The sequence below is a fragment of the Capra hircus genome, chromosome 11 (assembly GCF_001704415.2).
Source record: "Capra hircus breed San Clemente chromosome 11, ASM170441v1, whole genome shotgun sequence".
NCBI lineage: Eukaryota > Metazoa > Chordata > Mammalia > Artiodactyla > Bovidae > Capra > Capra hircus.
In genome coordinates, this window is record NC_030818.1 from 37960606 (window position 1) to 37980511 (window position 19906).

General features: G+C 39.8%; 1 long non-coding RNA gene across 1 annotated transcript in view; it reads left to right on the forward strand.

Annotated features, from left to right (window-relative positions):
* The window catches only part of LOC106502619, a 199211-nt gene that overhangs the window by 52347 nt on the left and 126958 nt on the right, over nucleotides 1-19906 (forward strand). The window lies entirely within an intron of this gene.

Sequence of the window (19906 nt, forward strand, 5' to 3'; positions counted from 1 at the left end):
TTCAAGACCAATCCACTGAAACCTGTCATAAGGACAAATCTATCAGAATCTACCTGCCACAATTCAACATGATTTTAGTTTTATAAATTAAGAATATTAAATCACCTTTTAGTAAAGGACCTAAATACTGTATAATACTTTTCATTTAGGCCTAATAGTTTAGAGCATAGAATTGAAGTTGTTGTTGCTGCTGCTGCTGCTGTTGCTAAGTCGCTTCAGTCGTGTCCAACTCTGTGCAACCCCATAGACGGCAGCCCACCAGGCTCCCCCATCCCTGGGATTCTCCAGGCAAGAATACTGGAGTGGGTTGCCATTTTCTTCTCCAATGCATGAAAGTGAAAAGTGAAAGTGAAGTCACTCAGTCATGTCCAACTCCTAGTGACCCCATGGACTGCAGCCTACCAGGCTCCTCTGTCCATGGGATTTTCCAGGCAAGAGTACTGGAGTGGGGTGCCATTGAAGTTGTTACCAATCCCCAAAGAGTCAGTGACCCCTCAATTGGTCCTTTGCCTGGAGTTGCAAATGCCACTCAAATGAAGCCAAGTTTGGTATAGTACAGCAGAAGTTTTATTTATAGATTAAGGAATGGAGAAAGGAGAACTCATACTTTAAAAACAACTTCTCCCCAAAGGGAGGAGGAATAAAGAAATTCTAAGGGGTAGGAGGCAGATAAGTCATCAGGGCTCTAGGAAAGGAGTGGAGATTGCCAGCAGCTGGGACATATGTAGTCATTCACACTTCTTTGCAGAAGGCAGGCAGTATGCCTAGTATGCCTAGCCTAGTACAAATCATCCCCTCCCCACCCCTTCCTTAGGCAGAGATAGTAGCACAATAATGAAGCAAAAGTAACTTTTAGATACTTCCAAGTCTTGTCTGTGTAGGTGAGTTCCTGTGGTAAAGTTAGAAGTTCAGGGCAGTTGACCACTACATATCTCTCAGCACAGCAGCAAAACAACTCTGTTAAATACCAGATGATTTCGAAACCAACAGAGATAAATAAAGGCAAGGATCGTTAGTTCTCAGGGGCTGGTATGGGTGACAAAACATCTCCTTTCTCCATTCCTTGATGAATGAATAAAGTTTCTGCTCTACTACAAGGAACCTGGTTTCATTTGATTGACATTTTCAACTCCAAGCAAAAGACCCATTGACCCATTGAGGGATCTCCAACCCATTGGGGATCGGTAACAAAGTTAGTCTTGAGTGGTCCTAGTCTTGGCTTTGCCATTTCCTAGTTGTCTGACCCTATCTCTCTGAGCCTTAGTTTTCTCATCTATACAAATGGATAATAATACAAATCTCACAGGACTTTTTTTTTTTTTAAGATTAAATGTGACAGAGGGTGTAAGGTGTTTACAGTACCTGGCACACTGTCAGTTCAGTTCAATTCAGTTTCTCAGTTGTGTCTGACTCTTTGCGACCCCATGGACTGCAGCACACCAGGCTGTCCTGTCCATCACCAACTCCAGGAGCTTGCTCAAACTCACATCCATCGAGTTGGTGATGCTGTCCAACCATCTCATTCTCTGTTGTCCCCTTCTGCTCTTGCTTTCAGTCATTCCCAGCATTAGGGTTGTTTCCAAAGAGTAAGTTCTTCACATCAGGTGACTAAAGTATTGGAGTTCAGCTTCAGCATCACTCCTTCCAATGAATATTCAGGACTGATCTCCTTTAGGATTGTCTGGTTTGATCTCCTTGCAGCCCAAGGGACTCTCAAGAGTCTTCTCCCCGATACCACAGTTCAAAAGCATTAGTTCTTTGGCACTCAGCCTTCTTTATAGTCCAACTCTCACAGCCATACATGACTACTGGAAAAACCGTAGCTTTGACCAGATGGACCTTTGTTGGCAAAGTAATGTCTCTGTTTTTTAATATGCTTTCTAGGTTGATCATAACTTTTCTTCCAAGAAGCAAGCGTCTTTTAATTTCATGGCTGCAGTCGCCATCTGCAGTGATTTTGGAGCCCCAAAAAATAAAGTCTGACACTGTTTCCACTGTTTCCCCATCTATTTCCCATGAAGTGATGGGACCAGATGCCATGATCTTTGTTTTTTGAGTGTTGAGTTTTAAGCCAACTTTTTCACTCTCCCCTTTCACCTTCATCAAGAGGCTCTTTAGTTCTTCTTCACTTTCTGCCATAAGGGTGGTGTCATCTGCACATCTGAGGTTATTGATATTTCTCCTGGCAATCTTGATTCCAGCTTGTGCTTCATCCAGACCGTCATTTCGCATGGTGTACTCTGCATACAGCAACTCAATAAATGGTAGATTCAGCTTTGATTCAGTCTTTTCATAATTTTTCCTCTAGTTTTCTCTGTTGGAAATATCGAACGACCTTCTTTTCCTCAGAAAAGAAGAAAAATTTCTTTACAGTCATAAAGAAACCATGAGTCAGTTACTTTTCATCCAGTTGGAAATGCTAGAAAGCAGAAATCGCACATTGAACCCATCTATTTCCTCCCACCAATCCAAAATAATTGAAATGGTAGTAATTGGATCATAAACTGAAAGGCAAATGTAGATGCTGAGATATTGTGGCAGAGCTTTGTTATGAAGTAGTCATCCAGACTGAGAGACTTCACTTTCACTTTTCACTTTCATTCATTGGAGAAGGAAATGGCAACCCACTCCAGTGTTCTTGCCCAGAGAATCCCAGGGATGGGGGAGCCTGGTGGGCTGCCATTTATGGGGTTGCACAGAATTGGACATGACTGAAGCGGCTTAGCGGCAGCAGCAGCAGCAGTTATCCAGATGATCCAGACTATGTTCATATTAAGCATTTTAAGATTGACTTAGAAACACATGAGGTTTACATTCTTGTGGTTGCAGCTACCAAAGCTGTGATCCACAAGGTTCAATCTGAAATGTCACATTCTAGAAGTACAGTTCTGCCAAGTCTAGTTCAACAGGCAAAATATAATTTAAAATCAACTTCTTTACCTTGAAGCACATTAAAGGTGATTGAATTTAAATCCACCAGCAATGTTTCTCAATGTTTCTCTGTTCCTTCTCTTCTTTTCTTCAAACTCCAGTGAACCTGCATCAAAACAGTTAAGACCCTCTGAGTAGCAATTTCATTTAAGTAAAACACCATTGCATTAAATGATTGCTAATTAAAATTTAATTTGGTTTGTAGCTTGGTTTAAACCATATATATATATACACATATATACAAATTTGTTGTTGTTTAGTTTCTAAGTTGTGTTCTACTCTTTGTGACCCCATGAACTGTGGCCTGCCAGGCTTCTCTGTTCATAGGATTTCTCAGGCAAGAATACTGGAGTGGATTGCCATTTCCTTTTCCAGAGGATTCTCCCGAGCCAGGGATCAAACCCATGTCTGCAACATTGGCAGGTGGATTCTTTGCCACAAAGCCACCAGGGAAATCAATATATAAATATATGTGTATATATACATACTTATGTATTTATTTAGTTTATGACTAAGATACCAGAATAAGGAGCTTATGGTTTGTCATATATATATATATATATATGTGCCTATTTAAGCAACATAATAAAAAGTGTCTTCAGATATTGAAGGAATTGATGAAAAAAATGTTTTTTTCTTGAAAGAATGTAGCCTATTCAACTTTAAGAAAGTCTGCTCAACATCATTGCCAGAGGAATCTTTCTAAATTACAAATCTAACTGTGTCTGCACCTTGATTAAACTTCTTCAGTGCCTTTCTAAGTCCTTAATCTACACAATAAAATTTCAACTGCTTTGTGTGGACTATGAATTTTTCCTATTCAGCCTTATAAATTTTTTTGAAATAAATTTATTTATTTTAATTGGAGGTTAATTACTTTACAACATTGTATTGGTTTTGCCATACATCAACATGAATCCGCCACAGGTATACTCGTGTTCCCCATCCTGAACCCCCCTCCCTCCTTCCTCTCTGTACCATCCCTCTGGGTCATCCCAGTGCACCAGCCACAAGCATCCTGTATCCTGCATCGAACCTGGACTGGCGATTCGTTTCATAGATGACATACATGTTTCAATGCCATTTTCCCAAATCATCCCACCCTCTCCCTCTCCCACAGAGTCCAAAAGACTGTTCTATACATCTGTGTCTCTTTTGCTGTCTCACGTACTGGGTTATTGTTACCATCTTTCTAAATTCCATATGTATGCATTAGTATACTGTATTGGTGTTTTCCTTCCTGGCTTACTTCACTCTGTATAATAGGCTCTAGTTTCATCCACCTCATTAGAACTGATTCAAATGTATTCTTTTTAATGGCTGAGTAATACTCCATTGTGTATATGTACCACTGCTTTCTTATCCATTTGTCGGCTGATGGATATCTAGGTTGCTTCCATGTCCTGGCTATTATAAACAGTGCTGCGATGAACATTGGGGTACATGTGTCTCTTTCAGTTCTGGTTTCCTTGGTGTGTATGCCCAGCAGTGGGATTGCTGGGTCATAAGGCAGTTCTATTTGCAATTTTTTAAGGAATCTCCACACTTTTCTCCACAGTGGCTGTACTAGTTTGCATTCCCACCAACAGTGTAAGAGAGTTCCCTTTTCTCCACACCCTCTCCAGCATTTATTACTTGTAAACTTTTGGATCGCAGCCATTCTGACTGGTGTGAAGTGGTATCTCATTGTGGTTTTGATTTGCATTTCTCTGACAATGAGTGATGTTGAGCATCTTCTCATGTGTTTGTTAGCCATCTGTATGTTTTCTTTGGAGAAATGTCTATTTAGTTCATTGGCCCATTTTTTGATTGGGTAGTTTATTTTTCTGGTATTGAGCTGCAGGAGTTGCTCAAATATTTTTGAGATTAGTTGTTTGTCAGTTGCTTCATTTGCTATTATTTTCTCCCATTCTGAAGGCTGTCTTTTCACCTTGCTTATAGTTTCCTTTGTTGTGCAGAAGCTTTTAAGTTTAATTAGGTCCCATTTGTTTATTTTTGCTTTTATTTCCAGAATTCTGGGAGGTGGATCATAGAGGATCCTGCTGTGATTTATGTCAGAGAGTGTTTTGCCTATGTTCTCCTCTAGGAATTTTATTCTGGTCTTATGTTTAGATCTTTAATCCATTTTGAGTTTATTTTTGTGTATGGTGTTAGAAAGTGTTCTAGTTTCATTCTTTTACAAGTGGTTGACCAGTTTTCCCAGCACCCCTTGTTATGTCTTTTCTCCATTGTATATTCTTGCCTCCTTTGTCAAAGATAAGGTGTCCATAAGTGCGTGGATTTATCTCTGGGCTTTCTATTTCAATGGTTTTCTTGAGCTCCCATTGCTTAGTTTGATTGAGGTGGGAAGGGCAGGGAATACTCTGTCTTCCTCCATGGAAAGGGCAGAAAAATGCCATATCATTCCTTATTAGGCTAGCAAACCTTTACCTACATGCATGCATGCATGCTAAGTCACTTCAGTCATGTCCGACTCTGTGTGACCCCTTAGATGGCTGGGGTCCTTTGTCCACCAGGCTCCTTTGTCCACAGGATTCTCTAGGCAAGAATACTGGAGTGGGTTGCCATTTCCTTCTCCTTTACCTACATGGCTCTTCTTAATTCGAGTTCCAAATTGTTAGTGTTCTCTGTTTTGGCTGGAATGGCTGTTGGGAGTTGACAGTTATGGACTGGTTCTGCTGTCTTGTATCTTGTATAATGTTGGGGTAATTATCACTAATTATTTTTATTTTTGGAACCTTAACCCAAAGTGTGGTACAGTAGGAAAAGTCCTCATTTAATACCCTGTTTTACACATACTGGAAGGAAATTTTCCTTCACTGAAATAAGGGAGAAGGTAGAGAGAGGAGCAAATGCAGGTGAGTTTGAAGATTTGCCTAAAGGAGAATTAAGGAAATTTGTTCTACTTCAATATCTTTAACGAAGTTTGAGATAAAACCAGTAGCTGAGAGTTGAGGGTAGAAGGTTGTGGGGGAGAGAAGACATATAAAGTTTAGGAAGGACGTTATTTTGGGGGATAGAAAATTCAGTCTTCTCAGGAAGTATGATGGGATTGCCAGACACTGGGGTTGTATGGCTGTGTGCCCTTAGAGATTTGTGATCATGTATTTCAAGGGAAACCAATCTATTCATTTGGGTGAATTTTTTTTCTAGCAAAGTCAGCTGTTTGGGGAATAAGGTTTATTTTGAGCTGAACGAAATTAAGAACCAACAAATATGAGAAAGATTCTCTGCTCTCCCCTTATCTGCCCAGAAATAGGGCATACATTTCCCTTTGCGAAGGTGGCATAAATTCCCCTCTACCCCTTGTTGTGTATCAGATTGAGGAGAATGGATTTTATCACTGGAAATGGAAGGCTGGAACTGAGATGAATCTGAATAAACAAAACCTTCCTAAAATAGCTCTCATTTTCCACTAGTTTCCCTCAATTGATTACTTTAGAAGCTTAACTGCCCCCCCTCCTTTTGTCTAGTTGCTTTTCTGCAATTTATCACACTTTGTTAAAACGGTACAGCCCCTGGGTCTAAATGCTTTGGGTTTTCACTTGTTTCCTTTGAAGCCTCTGTTTATGTGTAAATATTAGCATGAGTAAAATTTATATACATTTTCTTTTATGAATATATCTTCTGTCAGTTTAATTTATAGACCTCACTTAACCTAAGAGGGTAGAGGAAAACTTTGTAAAACATCTGTTCCTCCTTGTCATGGATTATTAAGAAAGCTGTGACTGGATATCACCACTGTCCCACATTTTCTGCTGTGAGGAAAGCAATAATGGGGATTAGGAAATTTTCCTTCTATGGAATAGTCACCCAGCCTTTCTGATACATGAGATAGCAGATATCTCTTTGGTATCTTCCCCAGGAACCAAGTGAACTGAGCAGTTTTAGGGCTTTGAATCATTTAGATAACTAAAAATTTCCACCTTATGATGGAGGGTAGGAGCTAGTAAAGTAACACAGAGATAATACTTGCTGCTATTTTTGGGAGGAGAATGCGTGCTAAATCACTTCAGTCGTGCCCAACTCAATCGTGCGATCCTATGGACTGTATCCTGCCAAGCTTCTCTGTCCATGGGATTCTCCAGGCAAGACTAATCAAGTGGGTTGTCATGCCCTCCGCCAAGGAATCTTCCAAACCCAGGGATCAAACTAGTCATTGGCAGGTGGGTTCTTTACCACTAGCGCCACATGGAAGGAGAATAACGGATAGTAAAAATCCCTTCCACTTCTCTTTGTTTTGGTGTACTGAAATCTCCCTCCATCCCAATAAAAGAAGAATCAGAAAGAGGTCTGCCCCAGTGAAGGTATCATCCTAATTTTTCCATACCTTAAAACAGCTTAGGTTCTATATCCAGATCCTCAGTCTCAGGGGTGTTCCTCTGTGTCCTGATACCGTCAATCACCATTATGGTTATTTGTTACTCATACTACCACTAGTCATTGTCACTTTTCCTAATGGATGGGTTTTCCTATACTGATCACATTCCTGATGCATTCACTCATTGTTGAAGGTGAAGGTGAAGGTGAAGGTGAAGTCGCTCAGTCGTGTCCGACTCTTTGAGACCCTGTAGACTGTAGCCTGCCAGGCTCCTCCGTCCATGGGATTCTCCAGGCAAGAATACTGGAGTGGGTTGCCATTTCCTTCTCCAGGGGATCTTCCCAACCCAGGGATCGAACCCAGGTCTCCCACATTGAAGGCAGACGCTTTAACCTCTGAGCCACCAGGGAAACACTCATTGTTACTGTCTAGGAAAAAGTTTTCCAGAATTTTAATGAATAAGACCAATTTACAAATAGGTTTTTGCATATGTTTGTGTGTCTTTTGAATTCTAACTAATTGCATCCTCCACTGGATTGTTATTTAAATTTTGTTAGTTATTCTTTGGATAGTGGAATCATTGTTCCTTCTCACAATACAGTTTCTTTGAAGTCCACAGGAAGGAACAATAACTGAGCACAAAAGCCTGACCTTGCCAACACTGCATTGCATACTCAGTTAAATTAGTTCAGGCCACGATGGCTTATAGTAACTGTGTTTGTCATTTTTAATTAACATAGATTAAAATTTGGAGATTTTGGGGAGCTATTTTTTGGTAATGCTAGTGGAAATTTCAGACCATATTAAAATTTTCTCCTGCTTCTTAAATTTGTTCTGTGTCTTAACAGAATAATTATATCTTTAATCTGATTTTGGAATAGGCTGACATTAATGTTTGGTCAGGAACAACACAGAGCCATCTTTTGCACAATTTTCTCCTCTTCCCTTTGACAATTCACACAGAAGTCTGATCAGGAGAGAAGCAATCCACACATTGGAGTTTTGGCTATTGGGTAAGATGATAATGTTGATACAAATTTGGAATGTCTTGGAGAAACTTAAGGTTTTGTATTAAAATACACTTACTGTGTCTTGGATATGAAATAGGTGACTGCAAAAAGGTATGAGCTGTTGCTAATAAGTGGACTGTAGTATGCAAAGTAGCTTTATATTATCATCGTTAACCCTCATTAAAATCACAAGCCTTTAGCCTCTCACAGCTTGTTCTTTTTTAAAGAGATGATGTCTAAGGTCACACACTATTCCTTGAAATGCTTACATTTAAAATAAAGCTTCTCTTGTGGTTGTACACATGCATCAGTCTTATGAGAGAAGAAGCTTTGAAGTTGCGTAGCAATATTAGCTTTCATATTTTGTTGTCCTTTTCAGTCTTTCATATAGCTTTCAAAAATCAGTAGGCATGTAAGAATTCCATCTGTGCATCTGTATTTTCTCTTCCTTTAAACAATTGGTATGTCTTTTTTTCTATTTCAAATATTCATCCTTCTTATTTCCACTAAACATTTATGAAGCCCACACAATTATATGAGAAACCAGAGCAATTTTTGTAGCAAATGCCTGCACATTTTTTGTTTCTTAAATACAGACTCTCATGGACTCCAAACAAGGCAATTCCAGGGTGAAGAGGGCAAATGAGATTTCTTTCAGCCTGCTGCCTAGTTCTCATTAAGCCTCCTTTAATTTGGTTTTGGCATTAGAACATAGCTTAGTTTAATTTTCCATGGATGGCTTCCCATCAAAGTTTCATTCTCCCCCTCCCATATTTTCTTATGGAAAACTTTAATTTTTATCTTTCATAAAGTTTGATTGCTTTGACTGTTAAGAAAGTATACTTCATTCAAACCTTGATTTCAGTATGTTGCTGCTGCTGCTGCTAAGTCGCTTCAGTCCTGTCCAACTCTGTGCGACCCCATAGATGGCAGCCCACCAGGCTCCCCCGTCCCTGGGATTCACCAGGCAAGAACACTGGAGTGGGTTGCCATTTCCTTCTCCAATGCATGAAAGTGAAAAGTGAAAGTGAAGCCGCTCAGTTGTGTCCGACTCTCAGCAACCCCATGGACTGCAGCCTACCAGGCTCCTCCATCCATGGGATTTTTCAGGTGAGAGTACTGGAGTGACTTGCCATTGCCTTTTCCATGATTTCAGTATACATTTCAATTATTTTTCCTTTTGATGAAGAGGGAAATTTGGAAAAGGTACTTAAATTATTAGGGATTCCCAGGTGGCTCAGTGTTAAAGAATCTGCCTGCCAATGCAGGAGATTCAGGAAACCTGAGTGTGATCCCTGGGTTAAGAAGATCCCATAGAGTAGAAATGGCAACCCACTCCAGTATTCTTTCTGGGAAAACCCCATTGACAGAGCAGTCTGTGAGGGAGGAAAGAGTCTAAGGTGACGGAGTGACTGAGCATGCACACACACACACACACACACACACACACTATTAGAGTTTAGTTTCAACAATAATTTATTGAGTATGTTGGATATAGGCACTATACTGTTTTCACATTTATTATTTTACATAAATTTGGAAAAGGTACTTAAAAAAGTATTAGGGTTCAGTTTCAACAGTAATTTATTATTTTATCTAATTTTAGAGAATAGGGGAGCATAGCCATGCAGACTTGGCTTAGTATAAATTCATGAGCTACAGGGAATTCAAATGATGCAGAAGATTGTTCCTCTTGAGACATTTGCAAGGAGACATACAAGTATAGGAAAATTATATTTTCAGATACTTATTCATCTTTTCTAGTATTTTCTGCTATCTTGCCATTTTCCCTCACTTAGGAGGTAACTTGGGTATAATATTCTCACTGTCTCTGGGAAAGGTTATACAAAAGAGAAGATGATAGATACTTAGTTTATGAGTTTGAAAATGGATGCAGAGAATACTTTGAAATAAATTATCTGTGAGACTTCGGGCAAAAATTTCTGCATACCATAAAACATAGATTAGAAAGAATACAATATGATGTAATAATAATTTTTCCAGTTTGTGAAAAGATCTCTAGTGAGTGGATAAATACAGGTGGGGAAAGAGTGGCAATAGAAACACCATGGAAGCTTGAGGATCTGTGAGTAGAGGTGACTTCATCCATGAGAGCTACTTTCATTCCCTTAAAGAACCACGCTCACTTATGCCTTGATGATTTTGTTCTTACTTATACATTTGCTTTCTCATCTGTATTTGTAGCTGATTCCTTTCTTTCAATATATAGCTCAAATGTTCTATGTATTAAGAGGTCCTCCTTAGCCCATTTCAGTCTACTGAGTTTCTGTAAATTGAGAGGGATTAACTCAGCAGGCCTGGGTTGCCCAAACCCTGCACATTCTGAAGGTCTTGAGGATGGGCCCTTGACGAATGACCTCCTGGCATATAACCTCTGAGCCCTTGAAATAATCCTTATTGACAAGAGTATATAACTGAGACTTTATACTGTGCCAGATACAGTTATCCTAGGACATTCCGGAGTTCTCTTTACACCACTTCACTTTCACAAAAGACCTGTGTTAGTTCTTGTGTTTGCTAACCGAAAGAAATCTGAAGAGGATTTTCACTTTTATGAGAAAAGAGAAAATAGTGTTCAGCGTTTGTTCTGAGTGAGCAGTTATAGAGGTAGGGGCACTCCCTGCAGCGGGAGTGGCACCCTAAGCTCCTTCCCCAGAGAACGGCACTCAGCACCTCAGCATCCAGCAGCCATAGTTTTGAACTGGATTTATTTTGATTTATTTTGTACATCTGTTAGCAAGGTGTTTCCTAAGGTGATTGCTGCTTCACTTTACACCATTTGGCTTATGAATGTTTTCATAGACATACTTTATTTTTGCCTATCTGGGGAAAACAATGGTTTATACTAACAGTATGATTTGTGGTGAATGCCTTTTTTTCATTCCTATCTTTAGGTTGGGAACAGGATACTGAATAACTAAACTCAGTCATACAGGTACTTTATGCCTTTGTGACTGACGGCCCCAGTAAAAATTCTGGAATCAAAGCTCAGGTGGGTTTCCCTGGTTGGCAACACTTTGCATGTGTTCTCACACATCTTTGTTGGAAGAATTAAGTGCTGTCAGTGAGACTCCTCTGAGAGGACACTTAGAAGCTTGTATTTAGTTTCTCCTGGACTCTGTTTTATGCACTGTATTTCCTTGCTGATTTTAATCTTTATTCTTCTGTAACAAATCATAACACACATTCGGTGAGTATATTCTGTGAGTATAACACACGTTGTGTCTTGTGAGTCCTTCTAGTGAATCATGGAACCTGAAGGTGGTCTTAATACCTATGATAATTTTATGATAAATATATAACACTTATCATATAGTCTATTCATTAGTTCATTTATTCTTCCATCCATCCATTTGACCAATTAACTACTGAATTGTACTACCATGTACTGAGTATTGTGTTAAGCCCAGAGATTTGGGAGTGAATGTTATAGGCAAAATCTCTACCTTCAGTGAGTTTATAGTCTGCTGGGAAAATAGACAATTAAACAGACAAGCACAATTTAGTAAGGTAGCACTGATAATGGGTATAATACAGGGAGATTAGAATCCAACATAAACTGGTTATGGAGGAGGAGGTATCAGATAAGCTTCTAGATAGGTAGAAAAGTGGCCAAGAGATCGAAAAGGTGGTTAATGCGAATGCAACATACATATGGAAGCCAGAAGTGAGACAGGAATGAAATAAATTCATTGTGTCTGGATAAGGATGTCTGAGGGGGAAAGTGGCAAGAGATGAGGCTGGAGAAGGGGCCAGAAAATGCAGCATTCTTTTAGCTATCTTAAGGGGTGTGCCCTTTATTCTACTGCAAATGGGGAGCCATTGAAAAGTTATAAACAGGAGAATGAACTTATTAGATTTGTTTTTTAGAAAACTGGTTGTGGTTTGTAAGAATGAATTGGAAAAGCATAAGGGGGCATGGAGGGATACCCATGACAAAGCTATTTCAGAAGTCCAGATATGAGATGATAGAGGTCTAAATTGGGATGTTGGAAGTTCACTGGAGAAAAGTGGACAGATTCACAAGATACTTAGGAGGTAGCATCTATAAAACTAGGTGATACCTTGGATGTTGGGGAGAGGGCATGAAAAGAGTCAAATGTGTCAGGTATGCCTGTCTTGGAGAGGTATGAGAAAACATGTCTCTCTTAGAGAAGTGGGAATAAGGCCAGATTTGGGGAAAAATATGAGTTCCAGTTTTGTCATGTTGGTGTTTAATGATTTTTTTTTCTTCTTTAGTCTGTAAGCTCCATTTGATAAGCCAGTTGTCCCAATGCCCTTTCCTTTCTGCTATAACTTAATAGTATCATTCCTGAGATACTTCTCACTATGTAAGTATGTTATCAAAACAATTGTTTCAGTAGAAAAAGGAAATTAGGGGTTAGAGAGTTTTAGATTGGCAATAACCAAGTTATTTTTTGCTGCAGGGATTTCAATAATAAAGGAATTTTGAATAAAAGTGTATTTAGTTATTAAACACTAAAAATAATAAATTATATTAAAATAGAAAAAAAAAGCAATCTGCTTCATTTTCTTTACATTCCACTCACTCCAGAGCCTCATACCACTTTAATCTTAAGCCTTGACCTGGCAATTTTTCTTGTAGCATTACTCACAAACACCAAAAGTAAATATAATAGCAAATGTTATGCCCAGGTAAATAAATATTGGACATGCCAACAGAGAGGTTAGCCTTCCTCTGTTGTCCTATGCTTTATACACATTTTCTATACTTAGTGTTATCTCCCTATCACAATTAAATGATTAAACTATTGATCACAGAATATCTTATGGATATGATAAAAATTAGCACTATTGGAGAAATAATTGCTATCCTTCCCCTCACCTTCCAGTACTATGAAAGGTCACCTTTGTAATATACTCCTTTCTCAGAAGCTGTACTTAAAACTCCTCAGATTCTGATAGCTTTGTGTATGATGAGTATAGAGAATGGAAAGATATGTACCAGAAGCCAGAATTCCTCCTCTCTAGGAAACCATAATCCTGACAGCAAAATGGCATGAATATAACATTTCAGTTTAACCAGTATTTATTGACTGTATGAAACACTGGGTTGGAGCTACAAAGATGAGTAAATCATGGTCTTCACCTTCAAGTCTGTTAATGGGAGAGGCAAACACATAACCAGATGATTAAAAATAAATATGGCAACATGCTATACTAGAAGCCATGTGCACAGACTACTGAAGAATTCCAGAGAAACTTTCTGGGAAAGATGAATTTCAAACTGAACCACAATAATAGATCTGAATTCATCAGGTACAGAAGTGGGGCTGGGGATGCCAGGGGCTACCGCTGGCACAGCTAATTGTTGTTCAGTTGCCAAGTCATGTCGGATTCCTCGTGACCCCATGGATTGCTGCATGCCAGGCTTCCCTGTTCTTTTCTTTCCCTCAGAGTTTGCTCAGATTCATGTCCATTGAGTTGGTGATGCTATCTATACCATCTCATCCTCTGTCAATCCCTTCTTCTTTTGCCTTCAGTCATTCCCAGCATCAGAGTCTTTTCCAGTGCATTAGTTCTTCACATAAGATGGCCAAAGTATTGGAGTTCAGCTTCAGCATCAGTCCTTCCAATGAATTTTCAGAGTTGATTTCCTTTAGGGTTGACTGATTTGATCTCTTTGCAGTCCAAGAGACTCTCAAGAGTCTTCTCTAGAACCACAATTTGAAAGCACTAATTCTTCCCTTCTTCATGGTCCAACTCTCATATCTGTACATGACTGTTGGAAAAACCATAGCTTTGACTATAAGCAGCTTTGTCGGCAAAGTGATCTCTGCTTTTTTATATGCTGCCTAGGTTGGTCATAGCTTTCTTTCCAAGGAGCAAGCATCTTTTAATTTTATGGCTGCAGTCACTGTTTGCAGTGATTTTGAAGTCCAATAAATTCAAATCTGTCACTGCTTCCACTTTTTCCTCTTCTGTTTGCCATGAAGGTTTTTGAATGTTGGAACTAGATGCCATGATTCTAGTTTTTTGAATGCTGAGTTTTAAGCCAGCTTTCCCACTCCCCTCCTTTACCCTTATCAGAGGCTCTTTAGTTCTTCTTCACTTTCTGCCTTAAGGGTGGTATCATCTGCATATCTGAGGTTGTTGGTATTTCTCCTGGCAATCTTGAGCCCAGCATGTGATTCATCCAGTCCAGCATTTCTCATGATGTACTCTGCACAGAAGTTAAATAAACAAGGTGACAATATACAGCTTTGTTGTTCTCATGTCCAAATTTGGAACCAGTCTGTTGTTTCATGCCCAGTTCTAACTGTTGCTTCTTGACCTGCATACAGGTTTCTCAGGAGACAGGTAAGGTTGTCTGGTATTCCCATCTCTTTAGGAATTTTCCATGGTTTGTTGTGATCCAATTAAAGGTTTTACCATAATCAATGAAGCAGAAGTAGATGTTTTTCTAGAATTCCTTTGTTTTCCCCATGATCCAACAAAATATTGACGATTTGATCTCTGGTTCCTCTGCTTTTTCTAAATCCAACTTGTACATCTGGAAGTTCTCAGTTCATGTACTGCTGAAGCCTAGCTTGAAGGATTTTGAACATAACCTTGCTAGTGCAATTGTATGGTAGTCCCACCACAGCACTCCAGGCCTCCCTGTCCATCACCAACTCCCGGAGTCCACCCAAACCCATGTCCATCGAGTCGGTGATGCCATCCAACCATCTCATCCTCTGTTGTCCCCTTCTCCTCCTGCCCTCAATCTTTCCCAGCATCAGGGTCTTTTCCAATGAGTCAGCTCTTCACATCAGGTGGCCAAAGTATTGGTGTTTCAGCTTCAACATCACTCCTTCCAATGAACATCCAGGACTGATCTTTAGGATGGACCAGTTGAATCTCCTTGCAGTCCAAGGGACTCTCAAGAGTCTTCTCCAACACCATAGAAAGAAAGGAATCTAATAGAGCAACAAGTTTATGGAGATAATATGTGCTAGAAGTACTAGGGGGCACCTTCAAATAGAAGACTACCTTTGTCCTCGCTTGTCTTTTTCTTTCTTAAAAGCAAAGAGATAAAAAGAAAACAAAAAGGGAGATAGTGTGCCACACTGCTAAGAGTATAGTTAAGGCTTCTTGGGTTTAAATCTCTGTTCTGCTCTTAATGAGCTATACTTGGGTGAGTGCTCCAACCACTGTAAATCTGAGTTTCCTGATCTGTAACGTGGAAACAGCAAGAGTGCTCATCACGTAAGGTTGCAGTGAATAGCTATGGCAGTTATTAAGTGCTAAGTGTTATTATTAAAATCCTAAAAGGAAGGAAATACTGCTAAATATGTCAGTTGCTATGTTAAAAATATAGTTCATTCAAAATTTTCATCAGCTCTTCTAGATGGATTGAAGGTTGGTAGGAAGATATCAATATCATGTAATAATATTCCAACTGGTGGTTACTAGCAACTGAGCAAGTGCTAGAGATTACCTCTTAGACTTTATTACTAATTTAAAGATGTTCTGAGCTGAATCCCTTCGGCCTGATTCCGAACCTGTAGGTGTGTGCTGTGGATTCAAAGAGATATATACAGCCAGTCAGTATGCTTTACAAAACACAAAAGAGGGCTTTTCAAAATGTCAAGTAAATGGAAGCAAGCCTGGTGACTTAAACAAAAGACATGGGCATTTTCAAGTGAGACCAGCAGAATATTTATAACGAGATAATTTCAAGAGTTTACTAGAATCCTAGGTTTGTAAACTCCTAGGACTTCCCTGGTGGCTCAGAAGGTAAAGCGTCTGTCTAGAATGCGGGAGACCCGAGTTCAATCCCTGGGTTGGGAAGATCCCCTGGAGAAGGAAATGGCAATCCACTCCAGTGCTATTGCCTGGAAAATCCCATGGACAGAGGAGCCTGGTAGGCTACAGTCCATGGGGTCGCAAAGAGTTGGACACAACTGAGTGACTTCACTTCATACTTCAGGTTTGTAAATTAACTGTTGTTCAAGTGCTTTGGAATGTATAATATAAATAAAAATATTTTTCTGTCATCATCATAGTAATTGATTGAGGCAAGAATCATCAGTGAAGCTAAGACTAGTGGGTAAAAATTTGAAGAGGAACAGATTTGATTTAGAGCCATATGTTAGATCTAAAATTTAGCTATTTTCATAACAGTGCTCTCCAAAATCTCTCTTCCCCAGTAATCTTTTCCTTTATATTTGTTCTCAGAAAACATTCTCCAATTTCAAAGGGTTGGAAAAGAAATGGAAGTTTCTCTAATGGTTGCTTAGCACAGGAACCCTTTCGCTTGGGCAGTGGAGAATTCACTTCCCACCAGAGGGCGCTCGGGTGTTACTTAAGTTATCTCTCTCTTTCCAGACCTTGTAACTCAAAATGTAAAATGGAATTTTTATTGTTTTGTACTTGTGTAAGTAAGTAAGTGTTAGTCGCTCATTCGTGCCCGACTCTGCGACCCCATGAACCGCAGCCCTCCAGGCTCCTCTGTCCATGAGATTTTCCAGGCAAGGATATAGGAGTGGGTTGCCATTTCCTTCTCCAGGGATTTGGGTCTCCTGCACTGCAGGCAGATTCTTTACCAAATGAGCTACAACTTAGTTTGAGATTTGGGGATAAATGTAATTCCAGTGTTTTGCAACTGGACTATATCTTTTTTTCCCATCAGATTAAAATAATTACCCAAATGACACATTAATCAGAACCTATTACTATCACCACCACCTCTGAAAAGAATAAAAAGAAAAAAAATCAAATTCCCATTACCTAAAAATCCATTGCTTTTGTTTTTCAACAAACACTTTCAACGCTGGTTCCTTGCTGGTTTGAGAGCAGATTTCCTTCTCCACCTTAGCCACCTTCTGTGGAACCAGATTGTGAGAGTTAGAGCAGGTTGAAAGGAACTCTCAGTTTCAAGGGTTCTGGTGTCAGAACCCTGATGACATTCCTATGAATCCTGCTTCCCAGGATGGTCATGCTTTCTATTAGGCTATGCCAATGGTTCTCCACCCTTCACCCTCCTCCTGCCGGATCTACTGAATCAGAACTTCTGGGTTAGGCCCCAGGAGTATATGTTTTAACAAGTTCTCTAGGTGATTCTGATGTATACTACCATTTGAGAACCGCTAGGCTAGACACTCCAGTACTCTTGCCTGGAAAATCCCATGGACGGAGGAGCCTGGTAGGCTGCAATCCATGGGGTGGCGAAGAGTCGGACACGACTGAGCGACTTCACTTTCACGCATTGGAGAAGGAAATGGCAACCCACTCCAGTGTTCTTGCCTGGAGAATCCCAGGGACGGGGGAGCCTGGCGGGCTGCCGTCTATGGGGTCGCACAGAGTTAGACACGACTGAAGCGACTTAGCAGCAGCAGCAGGCTAGACACTGTTTTCACAAGGTGTGCTGCATTTAGGCAGTCAGAGCTTCAGTATTATTGTGTAGCCCTACTCTGAGAATCAGAAGCAGACTTCCTTCCAGGCTAGGTCTCAGACTCTTAGGCAAATGGTAGTCAGCATCAAGTGGTTTTCTAACAGCTTCAAACTTCTAAAGGAGCTTGTTTTTACTGATCTAAGCAGGGATACCATGGAAGGAAAGTTTGGAAGTAGATGTCTCATGTATAAAGGGGGCCAAGAGAGTCAGTTGAAAGTCTGGAAATAATATTAAGCTTGGTGGTTAGGTCTACAGATTCTGGATCCATTTTGCGTGCTTCAAATAACAGCTCTGTATAATATTGGGCAAGTTATTTTACCTCTCTGTAATTCAATTTCCTTATCTGCAAACTGAAGATAATAATAGTACTTATAGGATTATTATGAGGATTAAATTAGATAACATTTCTAACTCACTTAGTCAGTCCCTAGTACTATTTAAGAGTTTAAAAATATTGCATTTTGCAGAAGTCACCTACCATCCTGACAATACAATCCTATCATCTTTGATCTGCCATAAACCAACATAGTCCCCACATCCCCAATTTTTACAGGAAAATCTTATATAAGCAATATTTATCACATCTACATTGGTGACAGTGACATAGGCTGGGACCTAGTACCTTTTGCTGTAGTGCTTACACTGAGACAAATGGCTCCCTGAGCAAAAAAATACAGAGAAATTTTAAGAGACTAAAAACAACTGTGTGCATGCACAGTTGGGGCAAGTTCTAGACAAGATACAAAAGACCAGAAAAACTCAACTATCCTTCTGAAGATCTGGGAGCAAAAAGCTGGGTGTTGGAAGGAAAAGCAGGTTACTGTGCATGCCCCCTGCACTCAACACCACCAAAGAGGTGGGCAAACCACCTAAGCCACCCCTCTAGCCTGACCTGTGGACATACCACTTACCCTCACTCCATATAGGAACCAGCTTGTCCCTACCCCACCAAGGGAGTCAGCAAGGGAAACTTTTTTCCCTTGTTTTCATTCCCTCTTGCTGCAGCAGGAGCCCCAATAAAGGCTTACCTGAATTTCTTGACTGGCTCCTTATCAATTTCTATTGATTGGGGAAGGCTAAGAACCCTGGTCAATATCAACGGGAGTCCTAGGATCTTCTTTGGAATCAGACAGACCCATTCGTTTAATCCCAGCTCTTCCATCTAATAGATGTCTGATTCTGCATAACTTACTTGACCTGTCTTTAAATCTCACTTTCTTTTTAAAAAACGGGGAATATAATACCCATCTGGTAGAACTAGTATAGAGAAAGGAACACAGTCAGAGGGTAAACTGTGGAAATAAAGCACATTATCTGTATACTACTGTTCCAGGAAACTCTATAGTGTAGAATAGTGCTTGGTACATAATAGGGCTCAATATACATTAGTTCCTTTTCATTCACAGCTTTATACATTTTAAGTACTCAAGGATCTTTTAACTCACCAAAGCTAATTATGTTTTTATACTGCTAACTTCCAGCTTTCCAGTCCAGCTTTTGGATTTCTAGCCTGGGGTGACTGGGAGAGTTCTGTTTCCCCTCCTCCATTTGGGCCCAATTTTCTAGTCAGCTCTTTACCACTTCTTTAGGCTGAGTTTCCCTGCAGATCAAAAAGCTTTTATTTTTCATTGTAGAAAATTTAGAATATTCAGTAAAGCATAAATGAGAAAATAACATCACCAATTATTCTCTAAAAGAAAACATCATTAATATGTTGATGTATTTCCTGCTAGACTCCCCCACCTTTGCTTACACAAAATTACTATCATAAAGTATGTTCATTTTCCTTCCTGCCCTAGGGCTTCTATAAATGTGATTCTCCTGGCCTGGCATGTCCTTCCATGACCTGGAATGCTCCTTGTTTCCCCACCCCTTCCCCCTGTCCTAGCCATTCCTGGTGTTTCAGATGAGATTAGGTCTCTCTGTTAGACACTTTCAAAGTATATTGTAGTCATTCTGGACAGTGTTATTCCTGATTTGTACTGATAGATTTACTTGTGTGATTTTGTGAGTAGTATCTATCTCCATGACTTAACTGTAAGCTCCAGGGGAGTAGGAACCATGTCTGGTTTACTCATGACTACATCCTAAATGCCAGCACCATGCCAGACAAATAGTATGTTCTCAACCAATAAATTTGAATGAATGAATGAGTAATTGAAATATATTATAAGCATTCTTCCATACTGGACATGATTTTGAATGACTGATTTTTATCTGGCATGA